General features: G+C 37.2%; 1 non-coding gene across 1 annotated transcript; it reads left to right on the forward strand.

Moving 5' to 3' along the window:
* The first annotated feature begins 2,288 nt into the window (after positions 1-2,288).
* On the forward strand, positions 2,289-2,395 carry LOC131176396 (small nucleolar RNA R71). Its single transcript, XR_009146488.1, has one exon. It is a non-coding gene; the product is annotated as a small nucleolar RNA R71 (small nucleolar RNA).
* Positions 2,396-5,348: the final 2,953 nt, after the last annotated feature.

Genomic DNA, 5,348 nt, shown 5'->3' on the forward strand with positions numbered 1-5,348 from the left:
TAGGAATTAGTTCATTATTTGTATTTTGGATAACAGTTGTCCCACCTTTCTTAGGAACTACATGTACTGGACTAACCCATTTACTATCAGAAATTGGGTATATGATACCTGCATCTAATGGTTTTAAAATTTCTTTCTTGACTACTTCTTTCATATTTGGTTTAATTCTTTGTTGGTGTTCAATTGTGGGTTTAATATTTTCTTCCATGGGTATCCTATGCATGCAAATTGAGGGGTTGATTCCCTTCAGGTCTTCTATTTTATACACTATGGCTTTGCTATGGATCCTAAGTTCTCTTAATAATTTTTCCTCTTCTAACTTAGATAGGCCAGCATTGATTATTACAGGATATTTAGAATTTGAGTCCAGAAATGCTTACCTTAGTGAGGAGGGGAGAGGTTTAAGCTTTACCTGTTTGGTGTTTTCTTGGAGCTTACCTTCGGTTTGTTCCTCTTTTAACTTCTCCATCTTGGAAGCCTTAGCTAAGGGTATGGGTGGATGAGCTGCTAACTGTTGTGCACAGGCTGCTATTTCTGTATTTTCATCATCCACTGTGTGGCTGTGCACAATACATGCTTTAAGAGGATCTTTAGGATGTGTCTCATGAAATCCCTTTTCAACTTGTTCGTCAATTATGTCAGCCTTGAAGCATTCGTCAGGTTTGAATTTGTGTTTCATTGTGTCGAACAAGTTGAACTCCACTTCTTCTTCTCCTACCTTGAGAGTTAGTCGCCCATTTTTGACATCTATAATGGCTCCAGCAGTTACCAAGAATGGTCTTCCCAAGATGATAGGAATTTGAACATCTTCTTCCATTTCAAGGACAACAAAGTCCACTAGAATGAAGAATTTGCTCACTTTGATAGGAATGTTCTCAAGTATGCCCACAGGATATTTAATAGATCGATCAGCCAATTGTAAGGAGATTGTTGTGGGCTTCAGTTCTCCGATCTCCAGCTTTTCGCATATTGATAAAGGCATTAAACTGACGCTTGCCCCAAGATTGCAGAGAGCCTTATCTATTTTCTTGTTACCAATAAGGCAAAGTATGGAGAAGCTTCCTGGATCCTTCAACTTTGAAGGCAGTTTGTTTTGCAGAATGGCACTGCATTTCTCTGTTAGAGCTACTGTTCCATAGTCTTCTATCTTTCTTTTCTTTGACAGAATTTCCTTAAGAAATTTGGCATAAGATAGCATCTGAGAAAGTGCTTCAGTGAAGGGGATGTTGATGTAAAGTTTTTGTAAAACTTCCAAAAACCTCTCAAACTGCTTGTCTAATTTGGCTTTCTGAAATCTCTGAGGAAAAGGTAGGGAAGGCTGGTATGGTTCTAGTAATTTCTTTGTCTTCCTTGCTTCCTCTTTTTGATCTTTCTTAGCTTTTTCCTCCTTTTTCTCTGCTTGGTCTTTAGATTTTTTGATGGTTTCCTCTGTTAGTTCTGCCTCTGGTTGTACTAGAGTTCTTGCACTCCTCAGTGTGACTGCCTTACAATGCTCCCTTGGGTTCATTTCTGGTTAGCTAGGCAGTTTGCCAGCAGCCTTACTTAAAGAACTTGCTTGCTGAGCTATTTGATTCTCTAGCATCTTGTTATGAGTCGCAAGTTGGTCCATTCTAGAAGTCAGCTATTTAATCAATTCAGTTTGTTGTTGTTAAACTGCTAGGAATCCTTCCATCATGGTTTCCATGGTCATTTTCAGTTTAGGTTGTTAAGGTTGGAGAGGTAGTAGTGGCTGTGCAAAGTTTTAACCTCTATTCTGAAATCTAGGGGGTGCCGGTGGTTTGTATCCTTGTTACTTGTTTATTGACTGGTTCTGCTGATTGGACCATGAGAAATTTGGGTGGTTTCTCCATCCAGGGTTATAAGTATTTGAATATGGATTGTTGGGTTGCCTTTGGTTGAAGTTTCCTCCATTATTCACATAGTTCATCTGTTATGTGGGTTTATTGAAATTGCTATATTCTGAACTCATGTATCCTCCTTCATAGCTGTCCTCATGTTGACTGTTTATACCAACTACGTTGGCTTGCATTCTTTCGAGTTTCCTTGTGAGCTGATCAAACTGAGCATTTATCATGCTTAGGGCGTCTACTTCTAGGACTCCTGCAGTTTTTCTTGCATTTCCTCTTTCATTTGACCACTCATAATTATGGTATACAACCCTTTCTAGAAGTTCAAGTGCTTGTGGCACTGTTTTCTCCATTAAATCACCTTCTGCAGCTGAATTAACTGTGCTCCTTGTAGAAGGTAGTAACCCATTATAGAAATTTTGCACTAATAGCCAATCTTCTATGCCATGGTGTGGACATTCTCTCTTCAGGTCTTTATATCTTTCCCACGCGTCATAGAGTGATTCTTCCTCCTTTTGTCTGAAGGTGTTGAGCTCTAGCCTCAGTTTTGCAGTCTTTGCAAGTGGAAAGTACCTTATTAGAAAAGCTTGAGATAGGTTTTCCCAAGTAGTGAACGTTCCAGCCGGTTGAGAAAGTAACCACTTCCTTGCTCTGTCCCGAAGGGAGAATGGGAATGCTCTGAGTCTTATTGCTTGATCAGACACTCCATTCATCTTGAATGTGTCACATAGGGTAAGAAAGCACTGGAGGTGATAGTGTGGGTCTTCTGTGGGTGAACCTGTGAACTGGGTTTGTTGAATCATTTGGAGTCATGCTGGTTTTAATTTAAAGTTGTTGGCTTCCACTGTGGGTCTAGTAACACTAGGCTGAAATCCTTGGACAGATAGAGCTCCATAATCCCTCAAGAGTCTTGGTCTGTCATTATTATCGGCCATGGTTAGGGTTTCAGGATCTCCTTGATCATGCTCTTAATGTCTCCTTTCCCTCGTGATAGCTTTTAGAGTTCTGTCTATCTCTGGATCATAGTCTAAAATTTCTTCTGGCTTTGTTCTGGTCATATACCAGATCGGGCACCTGAGAGAAAAGAAAAGAAATACAACTAGTAAAATAAAATTAGATAATAAATATAATTGCCTAAATCAGCTAAATTGCCTATCGCTTGATATTACTAAAACCAAAAAATTCTCCGGCAACAGCGCCAAAAACTTATTTCGCTATTTTGCAACCATCGCAAGTGCATGGATCGCTAACAAGTAATAAAGTGATAAGTAGAGTATCGTTTCCACGAGGAATTTGTTTAGCAAGTACCAATCTACACAGTAATTTTAACTGTCTAGGCTATCGAATACTTAGGGAATGAAGTTTGTTAATTCTAAACACTATAACGGTAAACTTAAAATGAAATAATCTATTTTGGAACAATTGTGGAATTAAGATTTCATACTTGAATCATACTAAGGATGTTATCTGACTTATTTACTGGATTGAGGGTTGTTTTCCTTGATGGAAATCAGTCCTAAGCTATCCTAAATCCTCTCTCAAGGCATCTACGATGTATTCTAATTAACTCAAACCCTACTTTCGTGGCGATTAAATTAATTAAAATTCTTTAGGATCCTTGACCAATTTTGAAGTTCCACAAAGGTATCAGCCTATGTCCAGGTCCGAATTCCTAGGTTCAAGATCTTGATTTTCTAATGTTAATCTTCACCTTTCAGTCCTTCAATTAACATTTACAATCATGACTAAGTGGGTACCAGCACATAGCATGCATTAAGATCACAAAAAATTAAATTAAGAAACGAATCTCAAATCCAATAAATAAAACTTAGTGTTCATCCATAATAATAATTACAAGAGCTACTCTCCCAAATCCAGAGTAAGAAAACTACTCACTCATGGTGAGTTCAGCAAATATCATGATAAAAGGTAAAAACAATAAAAAGAGAGTTGTGCAGAAGAAATAAAATAATAAAAATCTGTCTAGGGAGATGAAATGAAGGAACCAAAGAGAGTTTACAGCTTTGATCTTGTGGAGCTTTAGCTGGAAAACTTCTTTTGGTACTGATGTAGAGCCCGACAACAACAACCTTTAGCAGCAGTCCTGACGACAGTAACCCACCCCTCTTCCTGATGTTTTCTTTTCTATTTATATTGGTTGTTCTAGGGTTAGGTCATTTTTTAGTCCAAAAGGCTTTAGGAGTCTCATTTTAATCATAAAACAGGAGAGGAATTTGAGTTATAAAACTGGCTGTGACATAGTACACGGCCCGTGTGTCACTACACGGGTCCCGTAGAGTAGGGTCGTTTAACTTGCTGGAGGAGAATTGCGAAATTTTGTTTTGGCATAGAAAGTTACACGGGTCTGCGCCAAATACAAAGGCCTGGTTACACAGGCCGTGTACTATTGATCCCATAAGGTTCTTCAAGCTGTTTCCCGGTAGAGACTTACACGGGTCCCTATAGATTACACGGGTCTACTTAAACGACCTGTGTACTTGTGTTTCTCCATTGATTCTCTTGGCTTTCTTCTGGCAGAGAGTTACACGGGTCTGGGGCTTAGTTTACACGACTCGTGTACTTTGTATCAGCAGTAATTCTCTGTCTTTTTATCTCTCCAAGCTTTCCTTTGCACTCCCATACTCTGTGGCTTCACCCAAACACCTGAAATGATACAGAAAACATGGAATTAAGGGCTTGATAATAGAAATTATGAAAACTAATGAATTCAACTACTATGCATGAAAATACTTGCCTAAATGCTATGAATTAGTATATAAATGTGCTTAAAAACATCTATACAATTCAAGTGTATCATTTGCCAATGGTAGCTCAAACACTTTAAAGCACTTGAATGAAAGCAATAAATAAAAAATCAAGATTGGAGTGCAATTGTAAGCTTTCATCAAGTGTAAAATGAAGTAAAGAAAGTGTACTTATAGTCCCAAATAATTTTAGACTGTTTGAAACTTTTTTGGAATGTTATACACTTTGTTCTAGGCAAAATAGCCATTATTTTGTCTTTTTGTATGAAGTAGAGTAACTATGATTATTTAGCAAACTAATGAAATTTTTTGCGACAGTAGTAAACTAGTTAGCAAACTATAATTTTAGCAAAAACATTAGCAAACTAATATTTTAGCAAACAAGTTAGCAAACTAATTTACTAGATGCCTGTTTCAAATTATAATCTTTACAAATCTAATTTATACCTTAAGAGAAATATATATTCCAATAGCAATATCCAAGGTCATGATGAGAGAAAATTTTATAAAATAATTAAAAGAAAAATTAATTTTGAGCTCCAATTGACTAAAATTTTCATTTATTCTTTTTACACAAGTCCTAAGACTCAATTCCTAACTCTATGACTTTCATACCTTTACTTCGAGTCTTAGCTTTCATAATCTTGTTCTTTCTCAACTTGGATTCATCTTGAGATGCCTTTGATTGCGCTTCCTCCTTAGATGCAACCTCAAGGATTCTTTATGAATAAGAGAA

The sequence above is a fragment of the Hevea brasiliensis genome, unplaced genomic scaffold, assembly GCF_030052815.1.
Source record: "Hevea brasiliensis isolate MT/VB/25A 57/8 unplaced genomic scaffold, ASM3005281v1 Scaf1, whole genome shotgun sequence".
NCBI classification, from domain to species: domain Eukaryota; kingdom Viridiplantae; phylum Streptophyta; class Magnoliopsida; order Malpighiales; family Euphorbiaceae; genus Hevea; species Hevea brasiliensis.